This window comes from Manduca sexta, chromosome 20 (assembly GCF_014839805.1).
Source record: "Manduca sexta isolate Smith_Timp_Sample1 chromosome 20, JHU_Msex_v1.0, whole genome shotgun sequence".
Lineage (NCBI taxonomy): Eukaryota > Metazoa > Arthropoda > Insecta > Lepidoptera > Sphingidae > Manduca > Manduca sexta.
Genome location: NC_051134.1, coordinates 340,046 through 366,266, shown reverse-complemented (window position 1 = coordinate 366,266; position 26,221 = coordinate 340,046). Strand labels below are relative to the sequence as shown.

At 34.4% G+C, this 26,221-nt stretch overlaps 1 protein-coding gene across 3 annotated transcripts in view; it reads left to right on the top strand.

Moving 5' to 3' along the window:
* LOC115449721 (tyrosine kinase receptor Cad96Ca) overlaps window positions 1-26,221 on the top strand; it is an 88,534-nt gene that overhangs the window by 5,842 nt on the left and 56,471 nt on the right. For 2 of the 3 annotated variants that reach the window (XM_037440727.1, XM_037440725.1), the window contains exon 1: window positions 17,806-17,952. The exons of the other annotated variant lie outside the window; for it this stretch is intronic. The gene's annotated coding sequence lies outside the window, so the exon portion shown is untranslated. Of the gene's footprint in view, window positions 1-17,805; window positions 17,953-26,221 lie in introns of those variants that run through there. 3 annotated transcript variants of the gene reach the window in all.

The following is a 26,221-nucleotide window of genomic DNA, read 5'->3' as shown; positions in this document are numbered from 1 at the left end:
GAATAAGTTAAGATTTTATAGTTTCATTATATATAAAAAAGTTAGGTTAGCATAGTTGAGAATGGAACGGACTGCCGAATCGAATGTCCGCAGGTTCAAAACCTAAAGGCACACATAACTGACTTTTCTAAAATGATTTGTGTATTCTTTGTGAATTATCACTTACTTGACGAAGGAAAACATCGTGAGGACCTGCATTGTTGAGAAGTACCTTATAAGAATTTTGAGGGTATGTAAAATCTGCCAATCTGCACTTCAGCGTGGTGAACTAAGGCCTAATTCCTCTCAGTAGTATAGGAGGCTCATGCCCAGCCGTGGGACAGTATATAATACAGGGCTGATATATTTATATTATTTTTTAACATATTTAACCGTATATTATGAATACAGAGGGTGTTATGTTTATTGTTTAAAGAAAATAATTTAAATGTTGGTATTTACTATTTTCGTTACTTCAATTTTAATCAACGGAATAGTGTTAATGTTAACATTAGATTTATAAACCAGACATTAATGACTCAACTTATTACTAAAACAGTTATGACGCGGCATATGTATTTGTATCTTAGCGACAAATTAAAAGTAGTCTGAGAATTCTAAGATTATTTATAAAATCTATATATATAAAAATGAATCCCTATTTCCCTTGGTTACGCCATCACGCGTGAACGGCTGGAGCGATTTCACAATTTTTTTTTGTTGTGTTTGTTATTGTCAGGAGAAGGATCTTATGAAAGAAAAAATTAAGGAAGTTGAGCGGAACGTTAGAAAATTTAAGAAAAGTTAATTTCAGCGACTGACAGAATGCGCGCTGAACATTCATAGTTGACAAGACATCGTCTGTCGGGTCAGCTAGTAGGTATATAATAAAATAAAAGAAACACACATCACGCCTTTATTCTCAAAACAGTAGGCAGAGTTGCCAAGGCACCCATTTCAGACACCGAGAGGATACTATAACAGTATTTTTAGAAGCCATCTATTCCAAATTTCATGTAGAAAAAATTTACATCCATATTTCATTTGTAATTTGGTTGTTTAATGTGGACGATTATTCATTAATGTCATTAAAAATGACAATAAAATTGTTAATTCCGTGTATTATTTGAAACCAACACTGTTAGATAAACAATTTAATAAGGAAAATTTTGGTAGTTACACATTTTTTCCACCCGTAATTGATGAGACGTCAAGTATGGCACGGATTACTCTAGATCGTTTGTTCTGGGCGGTACCTAAATTTGTGAGACTAGTTTTTTAGTTACAAGACCACAGCACCATAAGGTCATAGACTATATAGTCACTTCTCCTTCTTTTGTTTTATGGCTTCCACCATTTATCAGTGAATTCGCCAAGTCGAGTAAATACAAAATACATTTTTAAACTTTGGAGTACTTGGAATTTTAATTTCTAAGTAATATTTGCTTGTGTTATTAGTGGGAGAGTGGCATACTCACACGCATTTCTTAACAATAAATTAAATTATATTTTAAATTTAAACATAAAATTCTGCTACGTAGAATATTTTTCTTTCCACATAAGTAAGGTTATACTGATGTTACAAAATAAACTTGTCAATACCATTAAGCATTTTCACTTGGTTTATATTGTAAACACTATTAGCAAAATAAATATCATGAATACTAATGTACAGACAGCAACAGCAAATTATTTACTTATATTATCTACAAATCTTGAGTTTTTATATTTTTAATCCAAATATATCTCAGACGTAAAGAAAAAATAAATATTCATTATAATACAAATTATCTTAATCGTCGTTGTACTAAAATACACTAATCGATCAAAGTGGTACATAAATAGTATCACGCTTCTATCCCATAGGTGTAGGCAGAGACTATGGGTTGCCACTTTGCACAATTCTGCAATACTTCTCCCGCTTCCTTCACCTTCATCAATCTTTTCATGTATTCCTGCTGGTTAAGGGTACTGTTGACCTGGCATTTACTAAAAATGGTTGCATTTTAATATACTTTGTTGTCAAGATCGAGTAATGGTTTAAGTAACTTTTCGACGCAATAAATTGCAAATGATTTAATTTATCTCAATAATACCAATTCGACAACCCATAATCTACTAGATACACCTCTAACTATTGTTTACTAGCACGAAACTATAAAAACCACGTAAACGTGACCAATCTTAGGAAATAAAGCATATAATCAGGAGTCTTATTCCGTCTACGTGGGGATATCCGTCTATTTGCAATTACGGGCGATCTAATCAAAGGACAGGTTTAATATCCGTATAGGTAAATAGGGGAGTTTTTGACTCTTTTATCTATACAGGCAGCAAAGCATCCATCGATTACAATGCCTGTAATAGCAAAAAGACGGATATACCCTCATAGACGGAGTAAGCCCTCATAACTATTATAGAGAGAATTTTATTACTACAAAGTTCGGCAGAAAAACGGAAACTTTTTACGAGGAAAGTTAGCATCGTTAGGGTTACCAGGTCGTTAAATATTTCCTGTTAGTACTAAAAACATCCTTTTAATTCAAACCCGTCACTTTTACATCATTTTCAACTTTGTTTCAACAACTTTTATGCCTTAGCAACCATTAATGTCTCGTTACGTGATTTGCGGTTTATTAACTTCTAGACAAGTTTTTTACATATTTTTTTCTTAGTTACGTATGAAATGCAATACATTCTTAGAGCACTAAGTTTGACGAATTTTACTTAATAATTTATTTTATGGTACTATACAATACACTGGAATTTATGGTACATAAAAATTTAATTAAAATTATCCTCGACACTGGTGGTAGGTCTCTCATATGTGAGAGTTCGCCTGGGTAGGTATCACCGCAATGTCTATTTCTGCCGCCAAACAACAGCGTAATTGAAATCGTTGCATTCGAAGCTATGATGCCACAAGCATACACACACACACACAGATACACAGCTACACACACACACACACCTTAAAATTATTACAACCCTCGTTTTCCGTCGAGGATTAAAAAATATTTTTTTTTATCTCAAATTAAATATAAATTTAATTACCACAAAATTGGTACTTAAGTTTTTCTACTGCGTTCATCTTTGTTTATTCGGGACAATCCTAGTTATAAAATAATAAAATTGTATAGCAAACAACACCTGTGACACGGAAACCGTGAAACAATGTCCTAAACAAATTAAATTATTGTTTACTTGAATATTGAGCTTCAAAATATTTCCAGTGATATATTTTTTTTATAGGAGCATCGTAAAATGACGCCACTGCACCTGATGGTAAGTGGAGTGGGGTCCAATAGGATGTCGACTGACGAGAGATGATTACCCCTCGACAGTCGAGATAATTATGCCGGCCTGTTAGAACAGGATATACACAAATTCATCACAGAACGCGGCACACTTACGTGGGCTACTATGCCGAGTTGTAACACGTTGTGGTCGCTATACAGGCGGATATAAAATATATCCTGCAACCAGCAAAATTATATATTTATTTATTCAACTGAAAAGCGCAGTGGATAAAGTGGATATTGAACAATCGTCAAACTGACCAGCAGGCGAGCGACTTGCTCGTATACTTAACATAGATTGCATTGAGCCACTTTGTTATACTATGATAAAAAAAATAGTAATCTATATATACATATATATATAAAAGAAAGTGGTGTTAGTTACACTATTTATAACTCAAGAACGGATGAACTGATTTGGCTGAAAATTGGTGGAGAGGTAGCTTATAATCAGGAGACGGACATAGGATACTTTTTATCCCATTCCCACGGGAACGGGACGTGACATAAGACGTGGTATAAGAAAGCAAAATTTGGTATGGAGATAGTATAAGACCCTAGGAAAGTTATAGGCTACTATCCCGGGAAAATATATAGCGGGACTTTTATCCCGGAAAACTCCTTCACGCGGGCGAAGCCACGAGCAAAAACTAGTTCTTTTATATAAAAATACAACACATGACATGTTAGTCAAAGGGTTTTGAAATTTTAAACAACGTGCGAAGCTGTCAACGTAACATGTCGCGCAACAGTTACTTTGACAGCCAGCGGTGGCCAAACAAAACGGTTTTGCTAAATTTGCCTCACGGATTTACGAGAATGTCGCCTAGTGTAAATATGGCATAATTTTCGTGCATTATAAGGCCGTAAATAGTAGGGACATCACGACATTTATTCGTAAAACGTGCCTTTAGTGGCTTGAGAATGTTCACTTTGCGGATATTTTAAATTTACTTGTTTTTTAAAGCGCGGCAATAAAACTCATGGCATACGAATATGTACGAAGTTGTACTACATGCGCGGTACGGCAGCGCTCTGAGGTCTTGGGCTCGAATTCCAAATCGGTCAAAGTGATTTTTGGGTTTTGCTCCTCGATATCATCCCGGAGTCTGGAATTGTGCCTAATGTGGCGATAGGCTCGCCCGCTATCACATTATGGGACAGAACCCACCTGGCGACAAGTGGGTGCCCTCGTTGCGCCTCCTTCGGGGATAAATGCGTAATGTGTGTTTGTTGTAGTTTTTAAAAAAAAACACAATATAATATCTTCAATGAATACTTCACTTATAATTAAATAAAGCATTTTAATATAAATCAATTTCAAAAAAATAAGCCGCCACTCAGTCTTTTTCGGTCGATCACGCATTGAACCAATCGGTATTAATATTTTTTGACGCGCTCACAAATGTCTTATTTTGATTAGTCTATTCGCGCGATCATGTCGAAAATCAAGATTGAAAACGTTATTGAAAACGGACGATGGCTGTTGCGAAATAGAATTTTCTAGAAAGTACAGTAATACGGTCACACATTGACATGATTGGGCTGCGACCACAGACCGATAACGCGAAAATACTACGCTCGTAATGCGATATACTGACCACTTGCGGTGAGGTCGGCCCTCATTCGCTGATGATATTTTCGTCCGTAGTGTATTGATCTATAGGGTTATGACCGTTATCTGTCTCTGATAATGCTTTAGCGCATAGAAAAGAAATGTGTTTACATCTGGGAAGGCCTTCAATGAGTTGGACCGAAGACCTGGTCCACGGGACTGGACGAAGCTGGGTAAGAACTGCCCTGGAAAGAACAGCCTGGTGTATATTACAAAAGGCCTACACTCAGCGTTGGGTAAATATATAGGCTGAAGAAGAAGAAGAAGACACCTGCATAATTTTGGAAACAATACTATGAAGAACAATGCGCCAGACCGCATGGTGTCAGCAATTTCTAAGTTTTCTTTGGATTTATTTGTCAAACAACTGAAGTAAAGTGATATCTCGATATAAGCCAATCATAGCGATCTTATAATTACGCACTGCGAAAGCTGTCATGACGAAAGCACTGAGATATAGACTTATTATCACAGCATTGCTCAGTACTTAGCTAATACGTTTGTGAATACTTAGACGCGCAGCACTAGGACTTTCAACTATGGAAGTCAAATGCCATTTCCATATAAAAAAGCTATCCATCGTGACCTGTAAATTTAATATTGAAAATGGTCGCCAGCAATTCCATTGGAGGTCCTGGATTCGGTCCAGGTGGGGCACACGTTTGTGTGAATTTTCTATTTATTAACATGTGAATTGTTCTCGTGGAAATTGTAATATAACATATATCCAAGAAGGATCTGACTGGCTGCCAGTAACAGACACCAACCGTTTAGCCATAATATGTATACAATTATTATATAAATAGAAAAAAAATAATAAAGATGTTGACAAGAATTACAATTAGTAGTAACAATATTGTTTATAAATCGGTAGAGGCTTATAATTAGCAATAAGTGTATATAATTTACTTTCTTCGCATTTTTTATTAGTCTGTAAGCTTCCCTAAAAGTAAATAAATAAATAAATAAGCGGCGCTGGTTTAGGTTAGGTTTTTTAACAATTGTATAGGAACGTATTGAAGTCGACATTCGTTCCCGAACAATTAGTTTTCCCACTGTCCGCACCCCTGCACATGGCTGAGCATTAAAAACCTCTTTCACAAGCTCCAGGTAATATTTATTTACCAATTATCGTATTAAACAGCAATTGTAGATAGGACTCATTTTATTATTATTTATGAGAGCATAGATTAGAGTGTGACTTGTATTTAGGCATCTTATAGGTTTATGTGACGAGTACAATTTACTCAGTTGTGAAACAGTCCCTCAGTCCTTTATTTATCTCTCTATAGTAAAATACTTAATGAATGTAATGCAGTAGGTACAAATACTTTGGTTAGTGGTTACAGAATACATGAAGTTGTTAATAAAGTTAAGTACTGATATTTTAATTTTAGAAATATGAAATTGCTGTATACCGTCTCAATGAAAATGTGTTAAAATAATGCTTTTTTTTATGTTGACGCTACATTTCAATGGGTTAAGAACCTATAGAATAAAATGCATCACTATAAAAATAGCGTCCCATAATATCTACGCCAATAGAATTGCATAATTCCAATCTAGGTGAATTTAATATACATTGATTGTTTCCCATCAACAAGGACATACTAAAACCGGCGACAGCGGGTGATGGTTGCATAATTTCGTAGTAAGATCCGGGTGCGAGTCCGGGTCGTTTCATAACACTTTTTCGCCGACGCGTCGCGCAATTTAACGACTCGAGTAGAATTTTCAATAGAATCTCATTTGCGGGCCAATATTCAATTAGAATGTTCTAGATTGTTCACGTTAGTCTTAAGAATTTACTTTCTAGACGTTAAACTACGTGTGTTGTACACAATATCCACTTCAGCTAAAATAATATGTGAACAAATAACCTTCTGAACTAAATATATACAATACTACAAATCGATTTAGATAGTTTACATTAAATTTTTGTGTTCCTTGATAACATTTTAAGAACTTTGTTAGCATTTTTTTATCCATGATTCGAACTCAGGACTTAAGCGCGGTAGTCGTACCCGTACTGTGTACAATAACAACTACGCCACCGAGACAGTCAGATCAAAATATTACAAACATGAGGGTAATCAGAAATAATCATAGTTATTCTCTATAGCTAACACCGAATAAATCTATATATAGGTAATTTCTTTCTCTTCATTAGGTCCACAAAAAAAAGCGGCGATAGACTAGTTGGTTGTGGAACGAACTACCGAGACGAATGTTCGCAGGTTCAAATCCCAATGACACACACCTCTGACTTTTCTAAAAAATGATGTTTATATTCTTTGTGAATTATCGCTTGCTTTAACGGTGAGAGAAAACACCGTGAGGAAACCTGCATACCTGAGAAGTTCTCTATAGGAATTTCGAGGGTGTGTTAAGTCTACCAATCCGCACTAGGCCAGCGTGGTCGACTAAGGCCTAATCCCTCTCAGTATTAGAGGAGGCCCGTGCCCAACAGTGGGACAGTATCTAAAACAGGTCTGATATTATTAGGTCCACAAAACTAATTACAAACACTTAACATTCATAAAATAAAGTAATACTAAATACAGTACAACCTTTAAAATATTTGCAACCTTCTTTAAGTGAACACGACATGCACAAATTGGAAATAACATAAATAGAATGAGAAATTGATAAATTCATATTATGAGGTACGCGGTACGGTAATATTATTATATATTATTACTGTAATTATTTATTACAGTATAATCGTATTATATTAGGCTGTATTGTGTTTTTCATGTCTATGATTGGTTTTCCTTAATGTTACAACTCTAGCAAAACTATAATCATGACATACAAAGCTCGCACAAATTATTTTCCTTCTTTATTGACAGTCGGATAAACATCGATAGTTGAACCTAGTTTCATTTAGAACTTTGTATTAGTAATAATGTTTATTGTTGGAGAACTTTATTTCATTAAATTTTTAACAAAAGGATACGTATGGCAGAGAAGAAAAAAACAATTTTCTAAAATAAACAAGTTAACAAAACGAGTTTAAGTTATTTCATATCACAAAATAACTTCACTGTTCAGAACTTGATTTTGCAATATTACGTTTCTTAATATTAAATAATATTTTAACGAAAGCATTTTTATGAAATTAGTTCTGTTATTACAGAATACAAATCAAAATACCACTATTTTTGTTATCCTTTTTCGCAATACATGGATAAAACCATGCCTTTATCCGCGAAGGGGTTAACAGAGACGTAAGTAGTGCCGCAAACGGAGCTAGCCGAGATGTTATGTGGTATGTTTCTTTCATATTGGGTACCAATGGTAATATCGAGGTATGTTTATACAGGGTTATTTTGACGTGGTATTACTAAATGAAACCAAATACTCAACTTTACCTTTGCTCACATTGTGCCAATAATCGTTCAGGCATGATGAATAGCTGCCAAAAATCCTGGTTTTAGTTGTTGGTTTTTTTTTCACTGTAGTTTAGTACGAATTAATTTAGTAAGCGGCGATAGCCTAGTTGGGTGTGGAACGGACGGCCAAGACGAATGTCCGCAGGTTCAAATCCCAAGGGCACACACCTCTGACTTTTCTAAAAAATCATGTGTGTATTCTTTGTGAATTTATCGTTCGCTTTAACGGTGAAGGAAAACATCGTGAGGAAACCTGCACATCTGAGAAGTTCTCTATAGGAATTTCGAAGGTGTGTGAAGCCTACCAATCCGCACTAGGCCAGCGTGGTGGACGAAGGCCTAATCCCTCTCAGTAGTAGAGGAGGCCCGTGCTCAGCAGTGGGCAAGTATATAATACAGGGCTGATATTATTATATTAGTACGAATATGGCGTGTGCGTACGGCGTGAGTGTATTTCTGAATGAAAGTGTGATGTTCTCTTAGAGTACCAATATTATTATTAGGGTACGTAATATCAAAATTACTTTTTGTTGCTGTTGGAAAGATAAATTTTATATCCGCCCGGATAGCGACCAATGTACACAAGGTGTTAAAACCCGCCACAGTGGCCCGCGTAAGTAAGTAAGTCCTCACGGATCCGCCTGTGTATATCCGGCTCAAACACGCCGACATAATTTCGTCGACTGTTGAGGAGTAATCATCTCTCCGCAACATTTTGTTGGACCCCACTCCACTTACCATCAAGTAGATTTTTGTAAATGCACCGCCGTGCATTAAAAAAAAAATCTTTATTCCAAATCTATGGTTACAGTAACTCATTGTAAAGTGTTAATGTCGAGTAGATAAGTATGTGATTTCATTTAGTAACGTAATGTCAATATGAACCTGTATGGCTGTTTGCGATGGCGTTAATACTGTTTATGAGCGGTCGTATCACTTACCATCAGGCGAGCGGCTTGCTTGTCATTAATATTCGTAAATAACCTTGGAAAAAATAGTTGCTGAATCAGAGAACATAAGATGGTGTCCCACGTTCAGATCAGATAATTATCTTTACTTCAATGTAAAATCAAGACAAGAGTGACTAAGCGAATTGAAAACCTGAAATCGCCTAAGTCAAATTGAAAACATTCTTGGTGTAAAGTAAATGGCTTTTATTTTTATGATGAAAAAATATGTTGGTTCGCACAAAAGTATAGGCGATTTGTATTTTTTTATTAGTACAAACCACCGTTCTACAGATTTTGAATAAAATACTTGTAGAATGGAGCAGGTAACGGACTCGATTGAACAGATTAACTTATAATATAAGTGAAAGTGAGCACGAATCGATAGACATATCAAAATGTCGAGCGAATTTTACTTTTACTAGATAAAGTCTATTGTTATAAGTACCAAGGGCAGCAGTACACATCTTGATATCTTATTGGTCATTGGATTTACAACGTTGACCGACTTAGTTTAGAGTTTGTTGTTTGTTGTTTTTAGCTATTTAGTTATCTTGTCTAACCTACGCGTGTATAGCTTGTCAAAACCACTATATCATTATCTGACGAAGGAATTAAGGATTTTAATTTTATCCTACATCCAGCTTATGATGACAAATTCCTAACGGTGAGGAAACCTGCATACCTTAGAAGTTCTCTATAGGAATTTCGAGGGTGTGTGAAGTCTACCAATCGGCACTAGGCCAGCGTGGTGAATTAAGGCCTAGTCCCTCTCAGTAGTAGAGGAAGCCCGTGTCCAACAGTGGGACTGTATATAACACAGGGCTGATATTATTGTCATATATTATATAAATGCGGTCTGCAAATCATTCTAATAATTATATTTTATATAAATTACGAAAAGGGAGGCAGGAATCGGGTTATATTGAAACTTCGCCACTACTTTCTAGATTTAGCCCAACCAATTCGATATAAAATACAATAAATAGTATCAAGTATACAGCAATATTTGTCGAAATCAAATTTACCGTTAAACATTAATTGTAACAGTTACCAAAAAACATCTGGCGCATGATTCCATTCAACAAGTCACGATTCGTGAACTCTGCTAAACGTGGCTCACTCGAGTTAATTATCTTAACATCTATATTACTTTGGCAAGTGCCATTGTACGGAACCGCTGAAGGAGTTGTCTGTTACTAGATGTAGCTTGCGGCTTCATCGTTAGAAAGGCCTTTTAAAATCAATAAAACACGATACGAGGCCAGCGCCATCTATTTGAAACATGAGATTTAAAAATCCCATTTTTCTCATGGGTGCAAATTACCAGGATAAAAAGTAGTCTTTGGTCTACCCATGGGCATATACAGAATTCGTAGCTGTGTTTACTTCTAACAAACAACCAAACATTTTCAGAAAGAAGCATTTATAATATTAGTAAAATAAAATACGATACTAAACCATGTGAAGATAAACATAAAATTCGTCTTTATTTAATAAGCAGTTTCATTAAATTTATCTCCGAGGTTCTAAATCTATGCTGAAGTCGTGTCTCGCCTGGTTATGACGTTGTCATAGCCAGCTGCCGACATAAAAGGAGGTAATGAAGTAGAAATTGAACCAAAATCAACTACAGGCAGATAGTTGTTGAAACGGTTTATATTGAATACCGAAATTTGAAGAAAGATAAAAAGAAAGGAAACAATATTTGTCTATAAATTTACAATGACTTTTACACTAGGAAGCGTACTTAACAGTGGCGAAGGATAAATACTCTAAAAGAGAACCTGACGCAAAATAGGTACTAAAATGCATATATTCGGTCCGCAAATCGTTCTCATTATATTTAAAATTTACAATTGAGTAAGAATATAATTGATATTGAAGGGAGAGCCGCAAAATGTGGTTGCCACATTAGACCATATGTATTTCGTTCCTTTGATACGGATCGAGCCTATAGAGATATGTACTTACTAATCACACCAGATCTCCTGAGTCCTCAATCCATTGTAATTCTATTAAGTTCTCATATTAACATAAGGTGAATGAAACGATCTATCTCTTAGAAATCTGTTTATTCACAAGGGATTTAAATCCGTCTAATTCAATGGATGATAGTTCACAATTAAATTAGGAGTTCTGATGCATACTTAATAGGCGAGGGATTTAGATAAAATTTCAAACTTAGTTCAGGTATACAGCTAATATACAATTACAACGTTACAAGTAAAAATATATCTTGATGAGTTTATTGTACATTGGTTAAGACCCGTTCTAGATACCCAGGTTGGATCACTATTTGTGAGATTTTTTTCAAAATTAACGCCCGAAATAATATCCCTATAGAACAGTTATACGGTGCTATCTGGTGTGGTCGTTGTTTTTACTTAACTTAAACCTTCAGAGAAACTCCTTGAGAGAACAAATATTTTGTAAATATTAAAATCAATCAAATAGATGAACTTCGCCCACTACCGACACGTCACATTTGAATACATAATTATAATTATCGGACTCTATAATTATTGTCTTGATTATCGTTTCTGTCCATGTTATACCAAAGAGCCTTGACCAATATTTCCAAAATATATTAATTGGCCATTGGGTCGAGAGCCAGATGCAGAAGGCAGTACATCTGAACTGCGGCATTTTAAGATTTCTGACTTGCAATCCTTATCACCGGCAGCTTGTGTCGCCATCAGACGGTGGTTAATTTGTTATTATATTTATTTATAAATAGCTCTCTTTATAGATACATTTAAAAACATACACAATTAAAACTGTAATGATAAAGCATTGTAAAAAACTCCTAGAAGGATAAACGCGTGGATTTATGAATAGATCATCTTAGAAAAATATTACCAGTTAAAAACCTAAATTTAGTTTTATATTCAGTCTTATATTTAGAATATACTGCACTTATGGTGCAGCCAATCTTTTATTGTTATGTATTAATATGTTCATGCTGTGACAGCCTGTAATTAAAACAGTACTGCAGCAATTACTCACTGAATTGTTAAAAAAACTATGTAAGGTGTACGTTTTGTTGGCTGTTCAAATAAATAAATAAATAAAAACAAGACTCTTATGCTAAAGTGATAACTCATATTCTTACGACATGCACCGACCATTAGTTATCAGTGTTACGAGGTATGTTCTTAATTAATTCTTAACAACATACGATTATATCAATTAGTAACATAGCTCTGGTATTCTATCTCCACTAATGAGGCAGTATGGCCTGATTACTAGATGCATATTATGAAAAATGGAATTTAAATGCACACTTTTTGAACGAGTTAATGCTCCTAAGGGCCAACGCATATATGGAAGCAAAGCGCAGATATTTTTTACTGTCTAACTATTAGCGACATTGGCTTCATTGAAATAATTTTCAAAATCAATTAACACAACAATATGCCTAACGCATCAAAAACGCGCAATAATTGCGATGTAGGAACTTGTATTTTTATATTTTTCTCACATTTCTTTGTGCACGCGGAGAGCACGCGTATTAAAATGCGCATCGCGATGGCGAATACAAAAATACGTCTTCTGCATACCCCATGAATAATAATATATTCGGGTATGATCTTAGATACTCACTGGTGGCTGCCGGGCATATTTTGTATCTATATGCATAATGATCACCAGGCACGTGTGTAAAATTGGTTTTAGAGACTTACTTTACCAGCCCTTTGGCGAAAACAGTAAGATAGCTTAACATAATTCTAGCAGCTGTTGAAAGACGCGATTTCTTTTTGATCAACAATATGTTTGAACTGCTATGCATTTAAGGTTGAGTGTTGGCATCATGGTCCACTAATTGGGCATTGAGGAACGTGAATCACCTTTAGTCGCACGCGCATCAGCGCTCATCACTCACTTCTATAAAACCATCAGTTTTGTAAAATTAACCATTAGGTCCGGCCAAGAAAAGACCATCGATTCATGCCAGACCGAAGATTGATCAGAAAAATTACTATACTATTAATCTATACCGAGCACCTGATAAACTGATAATAGTTTACACTCAAGGCCGGTGAGCACGTGCGTAGCCAGTGGTCAGTGACGTCTAACGGTAGTGCCTGATGCGTGCGCGCAGCCTTTTTGGTAAACTCATCGCGGGCTGTCAATCAATGTTGAGTTATTGCATTTCACTTTGATCTGTACGTGTCTGCGTTTGGATGCTTATGTTTGTGAATGTTATTTTAAAAATTTTGGTCTTAATTTCAGAAACTGTGATTACGTCGTAATTTTTGGTCCGTTTGTCTGTAATATCTGTCAGTCTGTGTGTATCTTCGTTCTATTTATATTTAGAACTTAATAAACTCCTTAATTATAACTTGTAGCATAAATCTATTTTAGTATTAAAATTATATACTACGTCCGAGATAAATTTTATTAAAAATAAATCATTGACCATCACATGATCCTATGTTAATTTTCACTTATGTTGCAAAAATGAAATAAAAAATTTTCGTGTAGGTAATAATTTGAAAAGACCATAATTCATGACTACCCCCTTATTTATAATTCGGATATATTGGAAATTTTCACTGAAAAATACTTACAATTATGTGATATATAAAAATCCATTTACACATCAAATAACATATAACCATGTTATAATAAGCCAGCGAAATATTATCTTCAAACCTAAATATTAGTCAAATTATTGCATTCGTATGTTTTGTGACTCAAATATATTAAAAGTTTTTAAAACAAACAGTTTATTTTGAAGTAAATATCTTATTCTAAATCCTCCACTTATCTCTTTATGTAGACAAATATTAACAATAAAATAGAAAGATGTTGAGAAAGTCACGTATCATGTACATTTAGTTTACGAGTATTAAACATACCTCAAACGTTTACTGAAATTTATATTATCTTAGAAATAAATCGACGAATAGTTTTATTTAAAACTTCATATGTACAGTCAACAGCAAAAGTCAATAGAAAAAAAATTATTTTAAAACGGTTTTACAAATTAATTCTAATCAAAATTCTTTTTTTAAATTGAAGAGAAAGATTTGAAGTTTATTTTAGTGATGAAAAACGATTGTTGATAAGAATTATAAAAGTTTAAAGGTGACTAAAAAGTGAATTTCTTCAGCCACTTTCGTGGATGACTGTACAATGTTGTATACAGGTGTATATATAGTGTGAGGCATTACCTAACAGTCTACTCTTGAGTAACGTAGAGAATATCAAATATGGAGAAAATAGTTCTAGTATTTCTATTTTAGAAATATCTGTACCATCAAAACTATGAAGTTAGTCGACCCGCACTACGCCAGCGTGGCGGACTAAAGCCTATACAATTTTTATCGGCTTTGTAATAAAGACGTAAACATACATAATATGATGTCACGGAGCGGACAGTGACCACGAAGGCTGCAAAATCTTGGAAACGTCAGGAGAAAATTCCGCAATTAAATCTGAAAAATAGTTTGATATCTATTCCTAGTTTATAATATTTAACATCTTCATACCTTTGAAGCGACGATAGCCTAGTTGGTTGTGGAACGGACTGCTGAGACGAATGTCCGCAGGTTCGAAACCCAAGAGCACACACCTCTGACTTTTCTAAAAATTATGTGTATATTCTTTCTGAATTATTGCTTGCTTTAACGGTGAAGGAAAACATCGTGAGGAAACCTGCATACCTGAGAAGTTCTCTACAGGAATTTCGAGAGTATGTGAAGTCTACCAATCCGCGCTAGACCAGCGTGGTGGACTAACGCCTAATCTCTGTCAGTAGTAGAGGAGGCTCGTGCCCAAAAATGGGACAGTACTTAATACAAGGCTGATATTATAATTATATTTTATATAATACCTTTTGGATAATTTAATTATGTGAAACTTTTGCTTCATATTTTTTTAAACTTACAGTTTTAATAATAAATTAGAATTCCTTTTAGCTAAATTGTAAGGTTAAATACAAAGAAATTGTTTCTAAAAGGGGTTACATTCGAGAAACGTCGGTTTGAAGGATCAACGTCGTTGGGAAATTGTTAGAAACTAAGACAGCTTTGTTAAAAAGCAACCGCGTTCTAGATGTTTCAATGTAACATCACGCCTTTTCCTCTTTTAAGAAGTAGACAGAGAATTATCATACATTTTGTCAACTATATTAAAATGTCATTATTATTCATGTTTCGATTAACTATCGATGTAATGAATTTGTAAATAAATAATAAAACTTAAAACAAATTTGCCAAGCGTATTATTTACTAGAAACGATTCGAACTCCGGTCTGATACTGAGCACTTTTTGAAAAAAACTAATATCACTTTACCTGACGCCGGAATGAACTCGAGACCTCAGCACGATAATCGTACCATGTACGCAATACGCCTGCGATGTCTTTCTATATATTTACCTATAAATCGCCTTTTTGGGTTCAATGACAACCTAGGATGTAAAAGAATTAAAGTGGTAAAGCTAAATTTAGACTAGCCAACAGTAGCAAAGCGTGAAATTTTCCGAAAGAGAAGCCAACACAAAATGCAAGAATTACAATTACATTCTAGCTTACTATGCTATAAATATTAATTATTTATTTATTAATAATATATATATATATATATATATTATTAATATATAGGCATAGCTACAGAGTGTAAATTATTTTTACAAAAAAGGATGCATATAATAGTGTTAACAGTGCTAAATTCAAACTCCGATAAAATTTACGCACAACATTACAATTTGAAACACTAAATTACAAATAAAGCAAGTTTTAAGTGCTATACAATCATATAGATCATATACATTATGTATGAGAGTTTAAATATACACATTACAAAAGGGAAGCCGGCAGAAATCGGGATATAATGACCCTTCGCGACTGTTCCACTATCTATGTTACTAACATGCACTCTAAATTCTCTGTCTCGCTTTCTCATACGCAAAATGTCATTAGACAGACAATACTAATCATTATTCCATGTTTATTATTAACGCAAAAGAATTCATAGCCTTAACTTCTCGGTAGTAGCGTTCCACGTTACTGACTATTCATAAGAGCTTGTAAAAGCCTGCTATACATTTTGAATTTAATTACAAGTTAAAGTTAATGCTGGTGGTAGGATACATTTATCTGCCCGGATAGCGACATCCGTACACAAGGTGTTAAAACCCGCTATAGTGACCCACGTTTGTCGCGTTCCGGGATCAGCCTGTGTATATCTGGTTCCAAGACGCCGGCATCATTGTATCGACTGTCGAGGGGTAATCATCTCTCGCCAGTCGACATTCTATTGGATCCCACTCCATTAACCATCAGGTGCAGAGGAGTCACTTTTTCGTGCACTTATAAAAAAAACTAAAAACTCCTTTAATTTATATAGTTACTAAGTCTTGCTCGCGTCTTCGCCTATGTTAAAAGGCTTTCCCGTTACAAAAGCCCTTAAACCGCTGTATCGCCTAACGCCATCAGAACGAAGCCAGCGCCCTCTGTTTAAAAGTTCAGATAATAAAAATAATAATATCAGCCCTGTATTATATACTATCCCACTGTTGGGCACGGGCCTCCTCTACTACTGAGAGGGGTAGGCCTTAGTCCACCACGCTGGCCTAGTGCGTTTTGGTAGACTTCACGCACCCTTAAAATTCTTACAGAGAATTTCTCGGGTACGCAGGTTTCTTCACGATGTTTTCCTTCACCGTTAAAGCAAGCGATAAATCACAAAAAATACACACATAACTTTTAGAAAAGTTTGTAGGGTGTGTCCTGGGGATTTGAACCTGCGGACATTCGTCTCGACAGACCGTTCCATACCAACTAGGCTATCGCCGCTGAGATAAGGAAGAAGAAAAAATCAGATAAAATAATTCAATAATTTCCGACGAAAGTTAGTTACCGGAATAAAAAATAGCATATGCAAATGCAAGCCAAAACCATTAAAATATTTCTGAGTTTACTTCTAACAAACAGCTGAATATTTTCACAAACTTTCGCATTATCTAAAATAAGATAAGAAGTAAGATTTCTTTTATACTACTAAATAACATCTCATAAACAGTATCAAGATCCAGAATTGAAAACTATGAATCAAAACATGATACTGCGCATAGGAAAGCGTTCGTCATCTACATAAAACAAAAATCCTCATCTCCCCCAATAATTATGCTGGTTACGATATTGCTTAAATACCGCTGCTTAGAGACAGAAATAGACTTACCTACCTACCTACCTAGGCGGATAAGCGAATGTAGTAAAAAGTTTATATTAAAACTTTAATGTTTATATAATGAGCGTTAAATAATGTAGAGTTGTGTCATAACAGTTTTACGTCAAAGTCGCTTAGCAGGATATCCTAATGACATTTAAAATAAGTACCTCGATCATTACAACATTAGACAAAATAATTAGTTTCGATGTGATCAAACTATCTTGTGATTTCCCCAATACGACATCTACTTGTTAATTCATGAGCCGAAACGAAGCCTTTGTTAGGTAATTTTCAACTTTATACAAGTACAATAGAGTTCAAATTTAAATTGAAGAATTATAGGTAGTGGGGCTGGATGTCATTGCCGTGGCCAATGCGTGCGCGCAGTCGACCGCGAGATCCGGCGCGCATGCGCCGTCCGTTACGCCATCTTGGATTTTTTCAAGTTTCTTCAATCAATTGAGCAACATTGAGTGAAGTTGTAATAAGTGTTAAACAAAAGGATTATATAAAAAAAATCTTTCCTTATTAAAGGTATTTATTTTATTATATAAGTGTTAATATAATTATAATAGGTAGCCGGTGCATCACCATAACATTGTCGATAAGTAAACTTTCTACATTGATTAATGAATGGGTGCCGAGTGACGTTTCATTTAGTTGCTTTCGTACCTACACTTTCTCTTGTTACGTCACTGCTTTCACAGTTTCCCATAGTTTTTGCACGAAAACACAGATACCGCAACCATTAGACATACGTGTTTAACCGTGTAAATATATTACTAGAAAATGTAAAATGCCTTACAAATCTTTGTAACTAACGGATTTATGAATGGACGAGTGATAGAATATTGATTTCTCATAAGAATATATTCATGTTCTGAAATTTCTTTACATGGCGTAATACCAAACTAATTTATGAATCACAAAATGAGAAGCGATCGTTACAGTTAGAAGTTAGAAGCATTCAAGCATAGCATCATGTCAGTCGCCTGATAGTTAATAATCAACATCAAAACACACATTTACTGAGTAATTATTCGTGCCGCTCACCTTTAAAGAGGAATGAAGATTAAGGAGATTATTGATGTCTGACTATTTACAAAGTATACAAAGCACAGATCAAAGGTAAAATTAATCTATTTTCTATGAGACGAAACATCAAACGAGCTATGCAAATAAGGATATAAACTATTTTTAATGAAGAAGCTCTTAATCCCTTTGAATGTGGGTTCAACGCCACACGATTTTTAATGCACGTTGCAACAATAACTTGACTATGTTTCTTCAGTTGATTGCCTGATTAAAAGTTAATATCCCCATTTATGGGATCAGATTCCGAGTAAGTCGTGGTAGAAGAAACCACAGAAAGTATTGCCCGGCCAGTCTTCAATAGAATACAGAAAAACATACACCACAGTCTACACCTAAACTTCAAACCGTATCTAAATACTAAATATATGAAAACTATTAATCAACTAATACCAAATTATTGTTTATGCGAACATAAATTCTATATAATTATATTGCTAATAAAAATTATGACACGCTATTTGAAGACAAAGCATTTACATTCGCCGCAGGAAACTATTCTATCACGCCATACCGCGTAATATCACGATTTGAATGAGTCACTAAAACGTATAGCAACTAACTTAGCGCCTCGGCAATCTTTGGACACTAGCTGAAATACGAATGTATTTTTAGCATTAACAATATAACACACAATTTTATCCCCGAGGGGGTAGGCAGAGGCGCAACAGTGCATTTTTCGTCGTGTATTCCGTCCCATGATGTGATAGGCGAGTCTATCGCCATTTATCAAACAGGTATCCTGGCTACTACTTATAAATAACAACTTAATATAATACCAACATGAAAACATAAAGGCACAGCATTATACTGCCACGACATAATGTTTGCAGGAACTAAATAACACACATCACGCGTTTATCCCCGAAAAGGCAGGCAGAGGCAACCAGGGTACCCCATTTTCGCCATATGTGTCCCGTCTCATGCAATGGATGAGCCCCAAGCTATATCAGGCACAAATGCCAGACTCTGGACTGACACAGCAATAAATCTCCCTTTTTCCGACGTTTTAATCCCGGTCCTCAAAGCGGTTTTGATACTTCCTATGAAATACAACTACGCCTCCAGGGCCGATAAATGCAAGAACTAAAATTACCAAAGTAATACTAATAATGATGCTGAAATGGTTGTTCGCACATTTACACATCATATTAAAAGAGAACTAAAATGGCTTCAACATTAATATAATATAAATGTCTCCCTTTTACATTTCACTGTTCATTTTATTAGAATAACGCAGTTCTCAAGTCACTTAATGTTATTAGCAGTTTCATCGACAGAGAAAAACAAATTATAATCCAAGTTAAGGTGATAATCAAGTCAACTCTGTTACATAAGGTTGAAATTAAAGTTTTCTCCACTTAGCTTGATGTTTTAGGCATTAAAATTGCTTTTCAAATTCGCAAGGAGGACTGTTAGTCTTATAGTATTTCTCTTGATATTTTCTAAATAAATATGCGAGGGGATTGCATTAGCAACATTGTTATGGTATATTTAGCTTGTATTGTTCAAAGTAAAGTTCAAAACAGTTGGCTAAAGTATTTCATTATAAAAACCGTTTCACATAATTGCTAATTCACTGACCACTAAATATTTGATTAGCGGTATAGTTTTAGTCAACTGAAATCAAAATATACACTGGTATGTAGATTGTGAGCCCAAAATATCTGACATCGCAAACTAGTTCTAGTGTTGTTGTGTTATAGTTCACTGTCTATTGATTTAGAATCATTAGTTCAAGAGATACAATTATTGTAAATTGTTCTATTATTAAATCTATATTACAATTCCCTCTCAAATACTTCAATAGCCTTAAGTAAATAACAAAAATTGCTTCCCAATATGAATCAGTAAGTCAACGTTCATTAATTGAAAAAAATTAACATATTATGTAATTATTGTTTATAAATACGTGAAGAACAACGTTGTGCTTTTCAAGAACATTGCGCGCACAGACGATGTGCAACTTGACATGATTAAAATTCATAAAAAGGAATGGGGTAAAATTAAATTTTTGTATAAATATACTATGTAACCCGGCTTTGTACCGCCATATTTTCTTGTCGTCATTACTGTCTTAAGTCTAAGATGTTAATAATTATTTTAATGCATTCTAATGTCGACATTTTTGATAAAATACCTTAAAAGTTGGATTGAAACCCCGTTGTTCAATTATATAAATATGTTAAATTCGACGGTCGAATTTTGTCCTCTGGACGCCCACTTAACTGAAATTTCCTTACTAACATTAGATCATTAGTCTTCAGTTTATATTTAGTTATACCTCAATTTTAAAACCAGTTACAAATAAAGATATTAGGCGGTCTTGGAATTTCACGGTTCAAGAATGCAGTTATACTGCTATGTTATTAGATAAAAATGTATCGATACAAAACATGTAAGGCCTGTTTTGAAATTTCTACCGGTGCTATCATTTCATCGTAGAACAGGTAAATAGTGTCTTCTTTAAAAAACCGGATAGATGTGAGTCAAATGCATGCGACGAGTGTTCCGTACGTCAGTATTTATGTCTTGTTTGTTTTCACCATAATATTTTAAAATATAGGAAAAAGAAATATCTAAAATATAAGGTAAGAGGTTCTTATTCCGTTTATGGGGCAAGTACGTATTTTTGCCGTAGTTGCAAAAAGATGGATTTGCTCCGTAGACGGAATAGCCCCTGTGGCCTTAATTTACAACAACAAATACAAATTAATATCGGACATACAGATATCCAAAACAAGAGTTCCGTTGAAACCACTTGAGCACGAATGTTTAATAAAAAAAAAAAATCATATCTTTATACTACAGAACAAAAGTGTCATCATCATCATCATCAGCCCTGTATTGTCCCACTGCTGGGCACGGGCCTCCTCTACTACTGAAAGGGATTAGGCCTTAGTCCACCACGCTGGCCTAGTGCGGATTGGTAGACTTCACACACCCTCAAAATTCCTATGGAGAACTTTTCAGATATGCAGGTTTCATCGCGCTGTTTTCCTTCACCTTTAAAGCAAGCGATAATTCACAAAGAATCCATACATATTTTTTTTAGAAAACTCAGAGGTGTGTGCCCTTGGGTTTTGAACCTGCGGACATACGTCTCGGCAGTCCGTTCCACTCTCAACTAGGCTATGGCCGCTATTACCTTCGAACAGAACTGTACGAAGGTATAAAGCCAGAAATTCCGACACCACAACGCCCTACTGGACTGTACGTGTAGAGAATAACATGAAAAGGGTATCATGAGGTCACGTCACAGACAAGTACCGCGAAACGTATCAATGCGTCATACTTTTTATTGCTTTAGAACGAGTATATCAGTGGAATTCAATAATAAGCATGTAATTGCTGACGTTTGAGATGGGAAACTATAAAACATATTGGGAATGTTTTTTATCGTCTTTTAGTGGCTGCGAAGGCTATAAAATGTGTTCGCAAGTTTGATCCCATAGGTCAAGTGATAGTTTCTCGGAGATGCGCAAATCAACAGATTTAATTACAGTTATTTCAAATTTATTAGTTTACATAAATATATATGTATGTGCCGATATAGGTATATATGTACGTCAATGTTAGTTCAGTTTCTTGAAGAAACGATTTATTTCCTGGGAATACATGAACACTAAATTGCGATAGCTCCTTTATTGTATGCTTGGTAAAAGATGTTGACAACGTTTCAATATAGGTGTAGCGCCACAAATCCCGTGAAACAACCAGGATTGTAGTCTGTACAATATGGTTCACTGTCCCACCACATCATAGAATGGCAATGTGGTTAGTAATCTGCAATTAATTCACTTCCACCTCCTTTTGGGAATTCAGAATATTCTAAAAATACATTATTAAAGACCATCGTTAAGGTTTGAACGTGAAATTTTAAAATATAGTGAAGAGTTTGCTTATTGGAATGCCTTAATATCAGGAACTACTAAACCGATTTTGATGAACTCCATAGGCTCCTTTTATCTCAGGAAAATAATAAGTTGAACTTTTATCCCGGAAAAACTTTTCACGCGGACGGAGATGCAAGCAAAAGCTAGTAAATATTATGGCTTCTTTTAGGGTAATTTTTTTCAATTGCTCTGTATCGCGTCAATAAAATATGTTAAACCTTTTCCAATAATTCCATTTATTTTCGTTGGAATGCAATTGACATGTCACCCTCCTGTGGATTTTAGTTTACGTCAGCTATAAAATTTTATGAGGAACTGATTCCGATTGAAGGAGCCAGGATCTAATACACAACAAAATGAATTCTAAAGAACTGGAGTTATTTATTACGGTTAAGGTCGACAAGACCAAAGCGTAAACATTTTACGAGGCTTAAAATATGTTAGCTGTAGACTGACAGATACAAAGAGCTATTTTATACGATAGAACCTTTGTGCGCGGTAGATTTGTTTTTCACAGTCCAGATGGTTCACTTTGATATATTTTTTTTATCAGACCTGTTGAATACTGCAAGTTTCTAATCTATTAACAATTTACAAGCAACGATTTGAGCGAAACAAAATCTTCAATAATGGCACAGCTTAATAAAATGCCAAACGGTGTCAAATGATTGATGATGATAATGAAGTTTCCATAAATAAAACAACTTAACTCAAGTTCAACATGAATGAGGCGAAATAGGTTTTTAAGCAATGTACATTATGTTGAATTCATAAAAAGATAATGATGATTACACTTACTTATCGCCCATGGCATTCGTACGGGAGTCTCGCTGCGGATAATTATAGTTGGAACATGAATAAAGACCTGATCTATTAAATATTTTATGTGCCCGCTTGGAATTAATCGTATCTGGTTTGGTAGCAACTGCTTGGTTATATCACTAATATAAATCAAATTTTATTTGTCTATACTCAAAATGTCCTTACAAAACTATATTAAATTCCATATAATTTGGTATTTCTGTTATTCTAACGTTATCAAACAATGAAATACTAAAAAGAAAATGAAAAACAACTTACTCATAACGTAAACATTATTTCTGTAGATCAAGATGAAATAAATTTAGTTGTCCTCAAAGTAAATAAAATCCAAATATATTAAAACCAAACACGAAAGAATCTCACGTGCTTGTCTGAAGTCTCGATATTCCAACAAAGTAATATTTAAACGCGTAGGCATGGCAATTAATACCGCGTAGACAGCCATTTAACAGTAGAAACGTTTAACTTTTTATATATTTTTTGCATCAATTATTATGCGACGTCATCTCAAGGCAATTTCATCCTTGGAACTCATGACTATAAGCGCGTAATTGTTCACTTATGACGTAGTGTTTGAAAAAACTTTATTGTCTACATTTAATTTGTTTTTAACGACTTTTTCACATTCTTCTTAAACAGAATCTGTTAGTTACAACTGGTTTTACTATTTGTTTATCGACTTTTTCTGTTCTATTGTTTGTGGAAACTATTAGTTTAACCGTGTGGGTAATTTGTTTATTTTTTTCTTCAAATTTTATCGACTTTGTAATTATGTATTGTGTTAAATTATTCTCAAGAACTGGTCGTAAATTCGAGAGATGGTTATAATGAAATTAATATTCATATATTACAACACAGGTGTTAGATAAGTTTTTGAATACATCTTTAATTATCTAAATAAAAGTTTAGAAAGTCGCCTAAATTATACTGGCATGAGTAAATTAATAATTCAGCCAATTACTATTAATTATTCAAGCGGATGGCTGTAACTTGGACATTCTGAATGTGTCATTTCACAAAGATAATGTCGCACCGAATTAGATTAAAATAAGGGCGATAAATCAACTAAACTCAAGTGATAATTAATGTATGTATAATTTCCTGAATTAACCCACTTCGCAACTAAGTCTGAGCAATAGACTGTCTCGCGGCCTTGGACGAGACTTCCAGGCATTGCCCTGGATCTGAATTCAAGGGCATCTACAAGCCTTATTGACCTAGACATTTGTGTGTTTACTTACCGTATTTACATTTATTTTGACCTTGGCTCCCTTACTGAGTTTGCAAGTGGCCATTTCCATTATCCCAAATTGTGTTCTCAAGTGCTTGGATGGTTTTAAAATGTTTTTTGTTTTAATAATGGGGGTTAATAGGAATAAGAATTTATTTCATTGATTAAAGAAGCTTCAAAGTATTTAAATGATTTTATTGAAGTCAAAACCATTAGATTAACTGTCTATATTATTATTGACGCATAACACGCTACGTTTATATAATAAATAAATGTGTGGAACCATAGCATTTTACCATGAACAGTAGATTTATATTAATAACCTACGACTGAACGTTGTCAGTATTTTATAAAGTTATCCGTTTACTTACATTTTATTTTTTTAATAGCCATCGTACATAATACTTTTAAATTAGATTAATATCTATAACGGCTCAGCGTGATAGGTTTCCATAACAAAATTATTCTTTTAAAATTTTCAATAAAGTGTGTTCGACCTGGCGCTGGTAGATTACAATGCACGAGCTCCATTTTATTGAAATAAAATTATTTGCTATTTTATATTATAATTTTCTCCTGATGTTTTGAAGATTTTGCAGCCTTCATGGCTACGGAAGGATGGATAATCCTCCGAAAATAGTTTTTTTAATGTCTAACATTCGCGTAAACATAGTTTTTGCCAATGAAATATGTTAAAGAAACCATATGATTTAATTTTACACACACAAGCCTTCTATCCCCTATAGGGTAGTCAGAGGCACTACTAGTGCACCTTTTATTTCCAAAAAGTCACTGACATTGCCCCTAGGCAAGTCAATATTGAGCACAAATACTAAATTCCGAGCTAATCAAAAAACCCAATATCTCGACCTCAGCTCTCAACTCCACCGCCACATAAATCGGTTTTAAACAACGTAAAGTGAAGATCGTATAATTGTTTGTAAGTAGGTAATAGCATGTTTGCATTCTACGCCAATCCGATAGAGAAAGCAGTGCGGTATGAGCTTCACTCTTCCGCTTTAACGCGCCGTGGTCAAGTGGAGCGGTCGGTTACCACGTAGCAGACAATAAAAACTGATTGAGATATAAATAATAGATTATTTGTAAATATTTGCGAACAAATTTTAAAGAACACACTCAAACCTGTTATTCCCGAAAGGATAGGCAGAGGCGCAACTGCCTTCATGTATATTCCATGACTTAATTCCATACTGTTCAAAGATGTAATAATGTAATCTATTATATTTTAATTATGAAGGAAATTTTGCGGACATTTATGGAAGTATGTAAATACATTAATATATTTATGTATAATATAGCGTTAATAAAGGTTATATACCTACATAGTAAAAAACCCAAAGAAAAAAACAACCAAGCCAACACTGTTTATAAATTATTTTAATCAGCGTAAATAAGTCTGTTAATTATAAAATTGTCTTCAAACTAAACAGCTTAATGATATTACTAATTTAAAACCACAACACCCAGCAGTACTTTAAATTAACACCAACCAAGAAAGTGTCAAAAACAATTTAAGTTTTTTAACTTGCTAATTATGTAAGACTTGCATTCAAAATGAAAATTAAGATTTACCGCAAAATTTTATAACACGCAGTTCATAATGATTTCTTATCTTTACGCAAATGTTTGACATAGAATAAAAATATTCTCCGGATTTTATCGCGTTTTTTTTATATTTTTATTTCCTCCTGACGATTCGAATACTGCACCTTCAAAGCCACGGGAGGGACACAGAAGGAAA